Genomic DNA, 5,632 nt, shown 5'->3' with positions numbered 1-5,632 from the left:
TCTGTAGACCACACTCCCCTAGAATTCATTACCTGCCTCTGCCTCCTGAGGGCTGAGATTAAAGATGTGTGCCACTCACTATTGCCCGGGGTGAATTCTTTTTTTTTTTTTTTTTGTCAGTCTTGTTAGAACTTTGCCAATTTTATTGATATGCTCAAAAAAGATTTTAACTGTATTGATTTTTCCATTGTTTTTGTTTTCTGTTTCATTAATTTAAGCTTTTTTTTTTTTAAATTCCCTCCTGTACTTACTGTGTATTTCTTAGCCCTGCCTTCTTTTGATTTCTTTAAATAGAAGTCTAACCATTAGAGATTCTTCTTCTTCTTCTTCTTCTTCTTCTTCTTCTTCTTCTTCTTCTTCTTCTTCTTCTTCTTCTTCTTCTTCTCCTCCTCCTCCTCCTCTTCCCCTCCCCTTCCCCTCCTGCCCCCTCCCCCTCCCCTTCCCCTCCTGCCCCCTCCCCCTCCCCTTCCCCTCCTGCCCCCTCCCCCTCTCCTTCCCCTCCCCCTTCCCCTTCTTTTGTAAGTTGGAAAATAACTTTATTTGTTCTAGAGCATTGGCCAGAGTCCCCTTAGAACTTCTGAAACTGCTTCTTGGTGCCAGCAGCCTTGGTGACCTTGAGAACATTGAATCGAACAGTCTTGCTCAGGGGCCTGCACTCTCCAACAGTGACAATGTCTCCAATCTGTACATCCCTGAAACAGGGGGACAGGTGCACAGACATGTTCTTGTGACACTTCTCAAAGCGATTGTACTTTCTGATGTAACAGAGATAGTCCTGGCAGATGACAATGGTCCTCTGCATCTTCATCTTGGTCACAACACCAGACAGAATCCAACCTCGGATGGAGACATTTCCAGTGAAGGGGCATTTCTTGTCTATGTAGGTGCCCTTGATGGCCTCTTTGGGCATCTTGAAGCCTAGAGCGATGTTTTTGTAATACGGAGGGAGTTTTTCCTTGCCGGTTTCTCCCAGCAAAACACGCTTCTTGTTTTGAAAGATTGTAGGCTGCTTTTGGTAAGCATGCTCTGTCTGAATGTCCACCATATTTCCAGCAGTTTGAGAAAGAAAGTGAGAATTTTCTTCTTTTACAGTATATTTGTTCAGGTTTATGATTTTCCTCCTATGTATTGCTTTAAGTAGCTTTATTTGAAATTTAATGTGCTGTCTTTTCATTGCTATCACAGGCTACTTAAAGTTATGCTATCTAATACTACACTGTAGCTGTCTTCAGATGCACCAGATGAGGGTGTCAGATCTCATTACGGATGGTTGTGAGCCACCATGTGGTTGCTGGGATTTGAACTCAGGACCTTCGGAAGAGCAGTTGGTGCTCTTAACCACTGAGCCCTCTCTCCAGCCTTGCTATCTAATTTCTAAGATCTTGAAATATTTTCCAGAAAACTGGAATTGTCTAATTAAATTGTATCATGGTAACTTAATATATTTTGTATAATTTAAATTACTTACAATTTATTGAGTTTCATTTTAGGGCTCAGAAAGGGGTCTATCTTGCTAAATGTTCCATATATACTATTTTATAAATGTTCCATATATCTACATTTGGTTGTTTATTTCTTAACAAATTTAAACAGGTCAAATCACCTCATTATGTTGTTCAAACTGTTTATGTGTCTATAAATTTTCACTCTACAGTTTCTATCAAATATTGAGATACGAACATTGAAATTTATGATTAATTAGATGTGCTCATTTCTCTTTAACTGTCTATTTCTCATTTGTTTATTTGAAACTTTATTACTTGGTGGATACATAGGTAGAGATATGTTATTTTTATAATTAACACCTTTGTTACAAGAGGTGGCTTTCTGAATTTTTGGTAACCTTTATTCTGAAATTCAGTTGGCAACATATAGTTTACACTTACTTTCTGTTGTTTTTATTGTAAATATGATAGATTTATTTCCATTCTTTTGTCTTCATAGAATCTTCAGGATTCAGAAGTCAATGGAGAAACAACAGCTTGAAAACATTGAAAGAAAAGATAGTTGTTAACCTAGAGTTCTATATATTTGAGCATTTTTTTCTTTCATAAACACATGGAAACTTTGTTTCTAGGCCTTTAAATGAGTTTCATTGTGCTATGGAAATGTTAAAGGAATTTCTGTAGGAGATTTGAGGCTGGGCAAAGAATGAGAAGTTTTAGATGTAAACAAATTGTGTTCAGGATGTCCACAGCAGTGTAAGCCTGTGACTAATGGAGTTTGGGATGTCCACAGCAGTGTAAGCCTGTGACTAATGGAGTTCAGGATGTCCACAGCAGTGTAAGCCTGTGACTAATGGAGTTTGGGGATGTCCATAGCAGTCCCTTCATCCTTTTACTTTAGAACAAGGTCTGAAATAGTGTTGAACAGGACTTACTATAGGTAAATACACTGATTAACATGTAATACCTTCTGAAATGCTGACAAGTTATCTATTGTGTTTTTAGATATCTTGTATTCATGTGGCATTTTTCATCTTATACATGCATTCATAGTCAATGTTTCAGATTAAAATTTTTTACAGATCTTTGTGTTTTTGTGTACAGAAGCGTACATAACACAGCTACCATCAGTTACTAACACCTTAGTATACAGGCAAACACATGCTCTGAAGTGTAAATCATACTTGATTTTAAGTGTCTACATCTTGTACCTCTTATTTCTTTTGGACAAGGTATGACTGTGGTAGTTGAGCCTTTGACCTAAAAGTCACTGTATAGCCCATATCTCAAGTTACTTTTTTCTGACCTCTACCTACAAAACACTAGGACAACTTCTATGTACCACCATGCCTAGCTTGGCTCTTGTTTTAAAAATTATTTATTCATACATCCAACAATAATTATTGTGTTCTAGATGCTGTCCTAAGTTCTGGAGATAAGCAATAAAGTTCCTACTTCCATGGTGCCCACATTCTAATGGAAGGAGATAGAAAATAAACATGTAAACAGATATTCGTGTACTATGTCAACTGATGGTTAGTTATAAAGGAAAACGATAGAGAATTGGGAGCTCTATTTTATGTTGTGGTATCTTTGAATCCCCATACTAAAGCAATCTTGAGCATGGACAGGAATAAGCTGGGGGGGGAATTCCAAGATAGAAACACACTTGGCAAGCTCTAGGGACAGGAAGGATGTCAAGTGGGTAAAGTAGCATACATGTGAAATGTGGGAAGGAAATGAGCTAGGTGGAAAGCAAAAATAGGTAGGCATCTGGCCAGAGGGATGATTGCAATTATGTTTTGTGTAAAATTGAAAGCTACTGAAGGCTTTGGAGGTAGGAAGAAGACATAATTTGACTAACATTTAAAGGATTCTATTCTGGCTGCTGTGTGGAGAAGAGTATATGGCGGTCAGGAAAGGAAGCCAGGAGTCTGTAACGATGGCAAGTATTTCAACATGGCAAAGCTTTAGGTTATCTCTCTGCATCTTGTGCTCTGCTAATTATATAATCCAATTGTAATTCTGGGCACAGCTTGCCGTGCTTCGTTGGAGCATTCTGGTTTTGTGGTTCTAAAACAACATTTGTATCCAGTTGGAGGCTTATCTAAGGAGTTGCTCTGAGCATTTGGGTTGTAGTTTATTTTAGTATTGTTTCAGCTATCCATTGCTACATAGTACATGTACAAAAATTTAGTGGATTAAAATAATGACATTTGGTTTGCTCACAGATCTTTCATTTTGGCTGAAGTTGCCATTTCTGCTTCTCTCTGATGAACTTGGCATCAACTGAGACGGTTGGAATCATCTGGAGATGGGGTTACCCACACCTCGCAGTTGATACTAGCTGTTAGCTGGGTCCTCAGCTAGGGTCAGCATTCATAAATAAGCACAGGTCACTTTTCCATGTTTCTCCCTTACAGCATGGTGGCTTGGTTCTGAAGGGCCAGCACTGTAATGGTGGCTGGGTTCCCAGTGAGAGCGAGGGGGAACCAAGGATAGCTTTTCTGATCAGGTTCCAAAGACATGCACATTCTTTTATGAGGCTTTCTGTTCCCTAAAAATAAGTAAAAGTAATGCTGATCCACCTCTAAGAGGAGAATTGGAGCTGGACTTTTGGCTGCTTTGTGGGTTCTTCTTTTCTTCCATCCTTCTCCACCCTTTCAGCCCCCTAACACTAGGCAGGAGAGGAAAACAGAATAAAAAAAGAAAGGGGTGGCATTATCATTAGACTACTTCCTGTTGATTTGAGGTGTTAAGTTCCTTGGGGCAAGTTTGATCTTCACTGTTTTTTTTTTCTTCTTATTTCTGCTTTGTGCAGGACTACTTAACAAACTACAACCAACAGCAACCAACCAACAACCAACAATCTACTCAACCAATCTCTTGGGGCCCTAGCATTTATATGGCCTCTGAAATCCCCCCAGAATTCTAAACATCACACAATCACAGAAACAAATCTGCTTCTGGCAAAACCTCACCCCTGCTAGATCATGAGCCAAGTCACTTGCTGTGGACTATCAGAAGCAGCCACATATCCCATACCTGGGATTAAAATGAAAACATATTCTCTTAATAGTTCTGTGTTTTTCAAAGAAACCAAAATTCTCACTACAGAGAATCAGTTGACACTCTTTATAGAAAGATCATCAAACCTCATGATGAAGGAGATTAAATTGACAGAGTGGATCCTTTACTAATGTTGTTGTTATTATTATTATTTTATTTTTTTTCAAGACAGGGTTTCTCTGTGTAGCCCTGGCTGTCCTGGAACTCAATCTGTAGACCAGGCTGGCCTTGAACTCAGAAATCCGCCAGCCTCTGCCTTCTGAGTGCTGGGATTAAAGGCGGCGCCACCACTGCCCAGCTACTAATGTTATTAGGCTTAGAAGGAACAGGTCTTCTTCAAGAGGACCACAGAAATGTTGAAGAATAGTGTTGTGAAACAGTTTCTTTTAAGACTGAAACATTCTATCCTTCAGGGAAGCTCCTTGGTCAGGAAAGTAAACAACTCAAAATAGCTTCAGGAAGTCCCTGGAAATGATCAGATTCACTAGGCCCCTCCCTGCCATAGTAAACAATAAAAACTGCAAAAATTCAGACAAGCCAAGCTTCAAGGAAGACTTTTGAGACTAGACCATCGATCTAGGAAAGCAAAAACCAACCAAGCTGCCTGGAAGAAATTTAGACAAATGAAAGAACACTTGGAAAGGACAGTTGTGGAGAGCCGGTATGTGCTGCGAATAATCGTGTGCGTGCCGCCAGTAATCTCTGAGGAGAGCCGTGTGTGCCGCGAGCAATCGCCATTATAAGATGGCGCAGGCCTCTGCTGTGCCTAACTAGTAAACAAGCCTTGTACGCAGGTGCGAGAGTGAATTCACTCCTAGTCACTCCCATTCTCGGGGTGTAATAGTGGGGTGATGGGCGAGCTACGAATCAGGAGCTGTCACGCCATATCAGGTGCTGAAACGTCACGCTGCGGGTTATAAAAGCAGCGCCATTTTCCTGGTTCGGAATCTTCCTGAGAAGCAAGCAATAAAGCTCTTGCCGCAGAAGATTCTGGTTTGTTGCGTCTTTCTTGCCGGACACTCAATCTATTGAGCTGCCTTCAGGCTGTGCAGTGTGAAGGAATCTGCACACTGCAAGGTACTCCCTCCTCTGGACCCCAGGTTAAGCCTAAACCACAC

At 40.3% G+C, this 5,632-nt stretch overlaps 1 pseudogene; it reads right to left on the bottom strand.

The window, feature by feature from the left end:
* On the bottom strand, positions 523-1,066 carry Rps11-ps4 (ribosomal protein S11, pseudogene 4; annotated as a pseudogene).

The sequence above is a fragment of the Mus musculus genome, chromosome 12 (assembly GCF_000001635.26).
Source record: "Mus musculus strain C57BL/6J chromosome 12, GRCm38.p6 C57BL/6J".
NCBI classification, from domain to species: Eukaryota; Metazoa; Chordata; class Mammalia; order Rodentia; family Muridae; genus Mus; species Mus musculus.
The sequence above is the reverse complement of the archived record's forward strand: the minus strand, read 5'-3'. Positions and strand labels throughout refer to the sequence as shown.